This window comes from Octopus bimaculoides, chromosome 10 (genome assembly GCF_046866305.1).
Source record: "Octopus bimaculoides isolate indiv1 chromosome 10, ASM4686630v1, whole genome shotgun sequence".
In the NCBI taxonomy this organism is placed as follows: Eukaryota; Metazoa; Mollusca; class Cephalopoda; order Octopoda; family Octopodidae; genus Octopus; species Octopus bimaculoides.
The window spans coordinates 26,711,788-26,724,287 of NC_142937.1; the positions used below are offsets into that span (position 1 = coordinate 26,711,788).

General features: G+C 36.8%; 1 protein-coding gene across 4 annotated transcripts in view; it reads right to left on the reverse strand.

The window, feature by feature from the left end:
- Positions 1-12,500, reverse strand: part of LOC106877481 (heparan sulfate glucosamine 3-O-sulfotransferase 5) — a 470,569-nt gene that overhangs the window by 277,151 nt on the left and 180,918 nt on the right. For all 4 annotated transcript variants that reach the window (XM_052971096.2, XM_089358476.1, XM_052971095.2 and 1 more), the window contains one exon: positions 1,723-1,865. The gene's annotated coding sequence lies outside the window, so the exon portion shown is untranslated. The remainder of the gene's footprint in view (positions 1-1,722; positions 1,866-12,500) is intronic.

Sequence of the window (12,500 nt, forward strand, 5' to 3'; positions counted from 1 at the left end):
CTATAGTAGAAGAAATTTATCCAAATTAGATACGTTGCATAATTGAATTTCAAAATCAGCATGAAAAGTTGGAAGCATTACAGTTTGAGCTCCTTCTATCACAAATCAGCAATAACAAAGTTGGTCTGGGTTTTAAACAAACAACAACAATATTGTACGGAGATGGAATTTCATTAGAAATTACAAAAAATGCACACGCACATATACTAAAAAAAAAAAGAACTTGAAGGGATGGGAAGAATAAACCCAAAGCAAATAAGACATGCAAGGATTTGACCAGGTTCTTTGTCAAGAATATGGTACAAATGAATCTAAAGCAGTCGGCTCTTAACCTTTTATTTTTGATCCCATACCCCACCTCAGTTTTCAAAATAAAGGTAAAAAAGGTACACTCAACAGATGAAGTATGTATGTGTATATACACGTGTATGTGTGTCTATATATATATATATATATATATATATATATATATATATATATATATGTATATATATTGATAGAAAGGACAACAAAAGAAAGAAAGAGACCTCGATATTATGTAAATAGAGGAATTTATCTGTAAAAATGGCAGGATAACTGAAGAGATGTTGGCTTGGGTTCCTACCCCGGCATCTGAAACTCGGAGTTTTATCATGGCTACCAAATAAGTGTCACATATTTTTACAGATATATATATATATATATATATATATATATATATATATAATGGATAATAAAACAAATGGTTTACACCTGGTAGCTTACTGGTAAAGCACAGTCACTTTCACAGTGATCGTTATGTATCGATGTTAAATGTGTCGAAACAATTGTCTTGATTAATAATAAATTCTTGTATATTCCGTCTTCCGTCTTTCATTTGACATACACACACACACACACACACACACACACACACACACACACACATATATATATATGTGTCATGATTGATCGCTAAGGGACACAATATTTCGTTTTGTGACATTAATATACTACCAAATATATTTAAGGTTTGTAAGTCAATAAATACTGTGTCACACAATGTTTTGTATACAAATACATCTATGTAAACAACGTGATTGAAGAGAGAAAAATTGATAATGTGTGTATATACATATTTCAAGAGCTATTGCCCATTCATCAGCACCACATCCAACCCATTAACCATCCACAAACGCATTGCTTTATTAGCCACTAAATTTAGTATTTTGACACCAAACTTTATTACATGTTTTATGTAATGTTTTATTCACTTGTTACTAGTTTTAGTAGAAGAAAAACCCAAGATTAAACAGATCCACATTGCAGGTTCTTTCTGTAGTCTTCATAGCCAAGCAATATTCACCACAGTTCAGGAAAATATCACCTGAAGTTTCTGGGTTCAACCCCTACTAAAGGCACCATTTCAAAAACAGCAGGAGAACACCTAAGAACCATGACTTAGGTGAGCCCAGCACTCTTAGAGTGTCAAGAACGATCAAGCGATAATACTTAGATGGCAGGAATCCTTCCTCCAAAGAGGTTTCTCTGTTGTTCACTCGCTCTGTTGTGAGCTTCCATTTACTACTGTCTTGTTCTCAAGTAAATCAAGTCCACAACAAAGCAGTCATCCCCACATTGGTGGAGCTTATACTCCACTTTCGTAGGCACAGAATTAAAGGAAGAATTGTCTATGACACAGCGTTGGTAAGTATTTCTACCAAAGAATTTAATTGAGTGAAAAAAACAAAGTTGTCAACTTACCTTTTGGTGTAGACTATAAGTTGATATCAGATTGTAGTTTTATTAATCCTTTTTGCTTAAAAGTTTTTATTATTTGTCTGCAAATTTAAATAATCCTTAGCTTTTTGTTATCTTTGTGTTTTTCTGGTTTGATTGCAAATGATCTGTTAAGGAAAAGAAAAAAAACCCAGAATAGAGTAATGAGATATAAGTTAAATGAGATTCGAAAAGCATGACGTTAGATAAAGTATATAAACATACAACAGAGAAAAGAGACAAAGATATTGGAAGATATGAAAATTCTGATATCTTTTAGGAAGAGAGATAGGAAAAAAATCTGATTATGTTGGAGGACAAAAATGGTTTTGTTCTTTAAATGATATATGAAAAGATATGAAAAATATGATATCAATTATTGTTGATATGATATATCTATGATATCGTCTGGAGAAAATTTGAAAGATATGATATTTTTAATAGTATGTAATGTAATGAATTTTAGTCTTGTCTAAAGTTTGAGAAAGTTTTAACTGGTCAAGGTAGCAGAGTGCAGATTTGTTAGCAGAATGGCCAGAGAGTTGGACACTACATTGTTGATTTATTTTTAGTTTTTTGTCTTTTAGTTGTGAGGCTGCATAGCCTAGTGGGTATAGTAGAAGACACCCAAGGCATCACACAGTGGGACTGAACCTGGAACCATGTGGTTGTGAAGCAAACTTCTTACCACACAGCCACACCTACACCTATATGTAGTTAATAATGTGTTATAATATGGATCCTCATCCACTTGTATGTTGTTGTCAGCACTGTAATTTTCTCATCACCACCATTATGTTGTGGTTGTATTCCGCATTTTATTATCTTTACCTCGTCTGTCATGCTATCATTGAAAGCTTTACAACACAATAACTTTGTGACGTCTACCTTGACAGTAACTTGAACTCGTATATATCACATAACTGACACTGACTCCTATTGACCCCTTACAATGACTGACTGTTTGGCTTTATAGTGGCTGGTTCATACCACTTTGTCATGTGGGAAGGAGTGTATCATTTTTACTACATGATGTGTACCCCTTTCACTACCAACCAGCCCATGACTGCCCCCTCATTCTACGATACAAACTTCCTGTTTTAAAGTGATTTAAATTAATTTCTTCCATTAAACTTTCACATTAATTTATGTTACAAATTCCAGATTAACTATTTAGCATTTAGATTGCTATGTCAAATGTGATGCATGTTTATTCGTGTTGTTTTGAATTAATCAAGCATTATTTTGTGGCTTTGAGATTTCGATGCTGTGATTATTTTTAGAATGACATTATGTAGTAGGTGTGAGAGGCTGGATCTGGCCTGTTTGAATATAAAACAGAGTATTTGGGTTGGATGTGGTCAGTGTAAATGTTAAAGGGTTAATTATTATAGCAAAGATATTTGGCTAAATCTTTCATAATGTTTGAAATTAATTGGAAGAAAAACAAAGCAAACACAGACATAGAAACACATACATACACACACACATACAGAGTTACACTCACTCACACACATACACACACATGTTTACACACACACACTTACACTCACAAACTCTCACATATACATCACACACAAACACACATGTACTCTCATGGATATGCAAACACACACTAACTCATAGACATACAAATACACACACCCAATACACACACACAGCACACACACACACACACACACACACATACATACACAGATGTACATCTGGCAGGACCTATCAGTTACGAAGTAAACTCGTTAGCCATTTGGTTGCGCAGTGCCTACTGGTTATTCTCTCAAGACCCAACCTTAAAACACAACCCCAGGATTCCTGTGGTGACATTAGTTACCAAAACACAATGTTCCTGCATGTGTATTTAGTTTAAATTGTTGACTGAAACCTTCCCATTTAAAGGAATTTGAGTCCTTAATGAACAAAACACCATGTGTTAATGAAACACAGTGTAGTGAATATTATTACAATCAGGTTTTGTATTCATATGACATGGTGTCATACATATAAATAGGGAGGCATATTTAGAAGAGAGAGAGAGAGAGAGAGAGATGTTGGCTGGTGATATATATATGTGTAGGGGTAGACATGGCTGTGTGGTTAAGAAGTTTGCTTCCCAACAAAAATTGTTTCAAGTTCAGTTCCACTCCATGGCACCTTGGGCAAGTGTCTTCTATTATAGCCCAAGGCTGACCAAAGCTTTGTTAGTGGATCTGGTAGATCGAAACTGTGCGGAAGCCTCTTGTGTATGTATGTATGTATATATATATATATATATATATATATATATAGCTGAAGGATTAAAATGAAATTTTAATCTTTCAGCTATTTAATGCTGTTGGTGGGGGGCTGCAATCGCCTATATTATTAATCCTGTTATTATCATTTTTAATTGTTACACTTGATAATAATAGAGTCAATAATAGCTTCACAAATATTTTCTCCTGAATTATTTGCTCCATATTGTGTATATATACATACACATCCAGGTGTAGAAACCAAGCCAAAACAGACTGTGGAACCTGGTGTGGCTCTCCAGCCTTGCCAGCACCTGTCAAACCGTCCAACCCATGCCAGCAAGGAAAGCGGACGTTAAATGATGATGATGATGAGATAAAGTATGAGAGAAGGGTTCAGAGAACAGGTTTCTTGCCAAGGCAGGGCTACATGAACCCTGAAATTTTAGAAGAGAGGATGTGAAGGCACATGGCTGAAAGGTTAAAGCTTTTAGCTCACAGTCGTAAGGTTATAAGTTCGATTCCTGATGGTGCATTGTGTCCTTGAGCAAGATGCTTTAATTCACATCGCTGCTGTCCATTCAGCTGGCAAAAGTGAATAGTATCTGTATCTGAAAGGGCCAACCTTGTCACATTCTGAATCTCCCTGAGAGCTGTGTTATGCGTAAGCATGTCTGAGGAGTACTCAGCCACTTGCATGTTGTTTTAATGAACAGGATGTTTCATTGATTGGATTAAATGGAAGCCCTGTCATTATAACTGATGAAGTGCCAGTAAAAAGAGAGGGTGAGAGGTGTGATCAAGGTAGAGCTGGGAAAGAGATAAAATAGGGGTAACGATGGGTCTGTGTGGACCCTCAAAGCATGAGGTGATTAGAAAGGAACGGGGAAGAAGAACTGGGAGTGCGGGCAGATGGGTTGTTGCATGTGATTTGTGGGAGATTTGACTATTATTTCTAGCTGGTCAAGTGAAACCAAATATAGACTCATCTGTTAAATCAAAGTGATGCAGATTTTTATTTGGAAGCAGAAGCAGAAGCAGAAGAATCTGTTGAATCTGCAAAGATCGGTGGATTCATCGATGGAAATATCTGATTGATCTGATTGAGTAACAAAGAAGCACGTTTATGATTCATGCTTCATCTTTGTTAATCAATAAATATTATTGCATCTTAACAAATAAAAGTTTGTTCAACACACACACACACACACACACACACACACACACACCTGTATATACATACACACACACGTATGCATATATATATATATATATATATATATATATTCTGGCGGCACTGGCAATATCCACGCTCGATTGACAGTGCTGCCGGACTGGCTCCCATGCAGGTAGCATCTAAAAAAACACCTCTTGAGTGTGCTCGTTGCCAGAACTGCATGACTGGACCTCGTGCCAGTGGCACACACACACACATACACACACACACACACATATATATATATATATATATATATATATATATATATATATATATATATATATATATATATATGTATATGTATATATATATATATATAAGTGTTTGTTTGTGTGTGTGTGTGTGTGTGTGTGTGTGTGTGTGTGTGTTTGTATATAGTTGGAATTTGAAGAAAAACACAAAGACAAAGACAGGTGTATAAACAACAAACAGGTGTATTAGTTTAATGCTTGGGAAGTTGAGAAAGTCTTTTATGTTTCGAGCTTATGCTCTTCAACAGAAAAGAACACGAGGAATTAAACAGAGAGAGAATAAAAAATGCTTTTGGGGCTAGCGGTCAATCGTGGCAGTTGGCTGGAGGCTGTATGGAAAGAAGTTTGCTTCCCAGCCACATGGTTCAAGGTTCAGTCTCACTGCGTGACACCGATTACAGCCTTGGGCCTTATGAGTGGATTTGGTAGAAGGAAACTGAAAGAAGCACATTGTATATACATGTGTGTGTGAGTGTGTTCAAAGACGTGCAAAACAAGAGACACTTTACTTACAAAACAGGTAAAGGTTAGCAACAGGAAGAGCATCCAACTGCCAAACAATACCTTAATGATACACTCATCTAATTCATACTGGCATGGAAAAGCAGGTGTAAATCAGTGGACTGAATGTAGCTCACTATTTTAGCTACTTCCTTCAATGTTCTGGGTTTGTATTATGTCTGGGTCACTTTTGACCGTCTATGAGGACCAGTAAGATATGAACCCCTAAATAATGCAGAATGGTTGAATCAGTTGTCAATGTCAGAGCTCATTTTGCAAGATTTACCTTAAATTTTTGGCAATGGTAAACAATATTTGAGAGAAATATAATTTTGCTAAAAATTGAAAAATATGTAAGGAAAACCATTCCATGGAAAAGGAAAAAAAAATTGATAATAAAAATTTGGTTTGCTTTTGTAAAAGAAAAAATAAAACCAGTTTGCTTCAGTGAAAATAATGAAGCATAAGGAGAGAAATGAAGCGAAAGAACCATTTTGAAACAACAACAACTACTACTACTACTACTACTACTACTACTACTACTACTACTACTACTAATAATAATAATAATAATAATAATGATGATAATAATAATAATGATAATAACAAGAGCACTCAGAGAACGCAAAACCTCTGCCAAAGCAACACCAATGTCCTCTCAATGTTTAGCCGGAGATGATTTTTAAAATGAGAATATCTGAAATAAACTCAACTGCTCTCACAAATGAGAATACTAAAAATGAACCAGACTGCTTTCAAAAATTAAGTAAAAAAAAAAAATGGAAAAATAATCCAGAATCCTTGTCCGGTACTGGATCGATCCCAAAATCTAGTCAGTTTATGCCAGTCACGAGGCTAAACATCCTTGAATGTTTCATCTGAATCCATACAGCCGTTCTTGAAATATCTTGTCCATGGACAAACAAACTAACAAATGCGACTGAAAACAATATCCCTGCCTTCGCTAAGGCAGAGGTGGTAATAATAATAATAATAATAATAATAATAATAATAATAATAATAATAATAATAACAATAACAATAACAATAATAATAATAATAATAATAATAATAATAATAATGCAAAAAACGACAAAGAGCTAGAAACACTACTACAGACAGTACACGGCTTTACCAAGGAAATAGAAATGAAATTCGGATTAGAAAAATGTGCCAAAGCAACCCTGAAAAGAGGAAAATTAGTTAAAAGTAGCAATATAACACTAGATAAAGCCAATGAAATAAGAGAACTAGACGAAAGCCAACCATATAAATATTTAGGAGTCAATGAACTAGATAGGATACAACATACACAAATGAAAGAAAAAATAAAGAAAGAGTACTATAGACGAGTTAGATCAATACTAAAAACAGAGCTCAATGCTAAAAACAAGATAATGGGTATCAACACTTTAGCTGTCCCAGTTATAAGCTACAGCTACAACATCCTTAACTGGACACTAAACGAACTATGTAAAATAGACAGGAAAACAAGAAAAATAATGACAGGATATAGGATGCACCACCCAAAATCTGACATAGAAAGGCTATATATACAACGCACAGAAGGTGGCAGGGGTCTTATACAGCTAGAAAACTATTATAAAATAACCACCATAGGACTGCAAAAATACCTACTCCAGAAGCAAGGGAAACTAATACAAATAGCCACAAAACACGAGCAAAACAAAAAACTGTTTTCAGTATTTAAGGAAGCTGACAAATACAAACAAGAAATCAATCTACCTAACAAATATGAAGAAGAAGAAGAAGAAACAACAAAAGCTATAAAACAAATGAAATCCAAACTAAAACTAGAACAGCAACGGACCATGATAAAACGATGGCAAGAAAAGCCCCTACATGGTAAATACTGGGCTAAACTAAATGCGAAAGAAATAGACAGAGAAAAATCCCAGCGATGGCTGAGAAGCTCAGGACTCAAAGCAGAGACTGAAGGATTTTTAATTGCTGCACAAGACCAAAGCCTCCCCACCAGAAATTACCAAAAACACATAATGAAAAGAAATATAACAAGTAACTGTAGAATATGTGGAGATCGACAAGAAACAATAAATCATATTATCTCTGGCTGCCCAGTCCTGGCTAAGAAGGAATATATTCACAGACACGACAGAGCTGGGACCTATATACACTGGAAGCTATGCCAACATTATGGAATAGCAACAGAAAAAAGATGGTATAAACACACGCCAGAAAAGGTCACAGAAAACGAGAAAGCAACCATACTCTGGGATATGCCAATACACACAGATAGAGAAATTAAGGCAAATAGACCAGATATAGTTGTCAAAGATCATGAAGGAAAAAAATGCCTTCTAATTGATGTTTCAATACCAGCAGATGACAACGTTTCTCTAAAAGAAATGGAAAAACTTTCAAAATACAAAGACCTGGAAATAGAGATAACTCGAATGTGGAATCTAAAAACAGAAACAATTCCTATCATAGTAGGTGCCTTAGGTATAATAAAAAAATATTCAGACAAATACATAACAAAAACACCAGGACTTACAAATATATATAACATACAGAAAATTGCACTACTGGGTACTGCACACATTCTACGCAAAACACTTTCAATACAGTAAACATAAGAGCACCACAGCAAACCACAGCACATACCCAAGGCGCACAGAGCTGCGCTCGGTAGTGGAGTGAAAGCACGTTATAAAAATAAAACTACTGAATAATAATAATAATAATAATAATAATAATAATAATAATAATAATAATAATAATAATAATAATAATAATAACGATAATAATAATAATAATAATAAGACCTACCAAAAACTGAGCAAGTATAAAGATCTTGAAATAGAAATTAGCAAAATGTGGAACCTGAAGACTAAAATATAACCTGTTGCCATAGGTGCCCTAGAAATGATAGCAAAAAGGGCTGATTGCTACCTAGCTCAGATACCAGAAAACCCCAAAATGGAAGAAATTCAAAAGATAGTGCTCATGGGAACTGCTACTGTGTGGCACCTTGGGCAAGTGTCTTCCAATATAGCCTAGGGCTGACCAAAGCCTTGTGAGTGGATTTGATAGGTGGAAACTGACAGAAGCCTGTTGTGTATATGTATGTGTGTGTGTGCATGTGTGTGTGCATGTGTGTGTGCATGTGTGTGTGCATGTGTGTGTCTGTCTGTCTGTCCCCCCACGATCACATGACGACTGATGCTGGGGATCAGCAAAAGAGACCGATACAATAAGTACTAGGTTTACAAAGATTAAGTCCTGGGGTTGATTTGTTCGAATAAAGGCAATGCTCCAGCATGGCCGCAATCAAATGACTGAAACAAGTAAAAGAATGAAAGAATTATAATAGTAACTGTGCTATATTTCTTTCCCTTAGTTAAGTAAAACCTAGCTCTGTTAATTAAATCCGCCCCCCCCCACCCCAGTAACCCCAATGGAGATAGGAACTGTTTTGAATCAATAACAGATTCTCGCTAATTGTGTCTCAGATGAATGTTTTCAATTAACTGGAATCCCTCCGGACATTCCAGGAATGGGGAGTTGTTGTGAGACATCGATTGTTCCTTCCAAAGAAATCTCTGTAGATTGTAATGTCAGATATATAGCGTTACCGTTATTAGTCTGGTGAACCGTTTAGGGTTTTTAGAATTTATAACACACACACACACACACACACACACAGAAAAATATAGAAATTATGGTTCTTGCATTTATGTCAAGGGAGTAATGATGTCTACAACAGGATTGGTTTTTTGCGGGGTGGTCGTGGGGATGGTGAGTTTTTGTGCTAGGTCTCAGAATAATGGCACACAGCACAGATTTCAACATGAATCTCTCTCAATACAATAAACATTTATACAACATAACTGGCTTCAGTAATTTCAAAAACAGACCTATAACAACCAATAATAATAATAATAATAATGATAAAAATAATAATAGTAATAATCTTTTCTACTCTAGGCACAAGGCCCGAAATTTAGGGGGAGGGGGCCAGTCGGTTAGATTGACCCCAGTATACAACCGGTACTTAATTTATTGACCTTGAAAGAATGAAACCCAAAGTCAACCTCGGCCGAATTTGAACGCAGAATGTAAAAACAGATGAAATACCGCTAAGTATTTTGCCTGGTGTGCTAGTGTTTCTTATTTTTTTATTGTCCACAAGGGGCTAAACATAGAGGGGACAAACAAGGACAGACAAAGGGATTAAGTCGATTACATCGATCCCAGTGCGTAACTGGTACTTGATTTATCGATCCTGAAAGGATGAAAGGCAAAGTCAACCTTGGCAGAATTTGAACTCAGAATGTAAAGGCAGACGAAATACCGCAAAGCATTTCGCCTGGTGTGCTAACGTTTCTGCCAGCTCGCCGCTGTGCTAACAATTCAGCCAGTTCACCACCTTAATAATAATAATAATAATAATAATAATAATGATGATGATGATGATGATGGTGATGATGATGATGATGATGATGATGATGATGATGATGATGATGATGATGATGATGATGATGATGATGATGATAATAATAATAATAATAATAATAATAATAATAGGATCTTTAGGAATGATAAAAAAAGTAATTATTTTTAATTCAATCTCAGTAAATCTCAGACATCTTCTAATAACGGTGGGGTGTGATTCAACCCTTTTCACACCAATCCATCTGTGACCATCTGTTTTAAAGTGATCCAAATCAAAACCTTCCATCAAAATTCCAAACACTAGTGTAATAATAACAATTTTGCATTATTTTCGAATTAATTGAAACAAAGGCAGATTATTTCAATGGAATTACAACAACAAGAATGGCTAATTTACAAGCGGCACCGGGTATTTAGAACTTCCTCTTGCCAGTCTTGCAGGGTTCTGAAATAGATCTTCAACATTGCACTTTTTCTTTTAACTAAGTCACGCCTAGAAAAAAGAAAAGATAGAAGATGTCTGAGTGACTGAAAGATGAGTTAGACTCTTACTTCAAGTGAATACTTCAGTTTCCTACTGAAATGTTTGTCAACCTGTAAAAAGGAAGAAAAGAAAATTAGCTCCCTATTAGTATGGTGAGGTATGTTCCATTTGGTCTAATCAATGGAACTGCCTGCTTGTGAGATTAGTGTGCAAGTGGCTGAGCACTCCACAGACATGCATATCTTTAACACAGTTCTCAGGAAGATTCAGCATGACACAGAATGGGACAAGGCTGGCCCCTTTTGAATTACAGGTACAACTCATTTTTGCCAGCTGAGTGGAGTGGAACAACCTGAAATAGAGTGTCTTGCTCAAGGACACAATGTGCCACCATAAAATAAGGGACATTCTTTTGTGACCCCTTTTTTCATTTATGTTTATAAGTTTGTGTAATAGCACATGTATGTATGCCTCTGTGTGTGTGTGTGTGTGTGTGTGAGGGGAAAAGTGGGCCACCATGATATCACATTAATCAAAACAAAAACCACACTCCCCGCCCCTCCCGTTCCTTAGTGTTCCTAACACCCAGACCAATTCCCACTGGAGGGTCCAGGCAGGAGAGAGATGAAATCATCCAGTCCCCACCTCAAGTTTTATTTTGTATATTTTTATTTAATCAATTATCTTTCCTGGAGACTATACAAACATTATCCATCTGTATTTCTCATTCCACCCTCTCCCCACCAAACCTTGATTCCTCGATCCCCTACCCCCACCGAATCTTCTCCATTCCATCACAGCCGTATCCCCCACTTCCTCTCTCTCTCTTGCCCTACCCTCCCTATTCCTCATCTGTTCTGTTTCTCCCACTGCACCCCCTCCACTTGCAGTATTCCATCCTGCCGCCCCACCCCCTCCACATCTCCACCAACCTCTTCCCCCCCACATGTACTACTACATCCCTATCCATCACATTACACACCAAAACACACACACACACACACTGTGCTGCTCCCTGTTGTTGTTGTTGTTGTTGTTGTTGGTGGTGGTGATGACGTTGGTGAGAGTGTTGCCCCCCCCCCCCCCTCCGCCACTTGTACTGAAATCCACACCTTTGACCCTGGGTCTTCGGCTCACCCCCACTCTCTAATCCTCCAAAGCATATGCTATCAAGAGCATTTTTTTATTTTTCTAGAATTATGTTGCACATCACCACGACGATGACGGCCACCACCGTTATGACTATTATCACCCATCCCACCCACCCCCACCACCATCACTACCACCAATGTCATAACAAAGACAGCAACAACAACAACATCAGATAATCCCCCCCTCCACTAACCATTGCAGTTAGTGTCTCTGTCGCCATCTACATCACACCCACCACCACCACCATCACCACTACCAGCAGCACCAAGAACTGTCCAGAATCTGTTGCCTTTTGTTTTCTTAAATAATTTTCCCTAATCTTCCACCACTCCCCCCCCCCCCCCCCCCCCCAGCACCACACTCCCCCCCAGCACCACTCCCCCCTCTCCACCTGCCACCCACCCTAATGCTGTACATGTTTTATCTAGATTATTCCGATTTAGTATACTAGCTTCGTGTTGTACTGCTATCTCTTACACTCTATTATA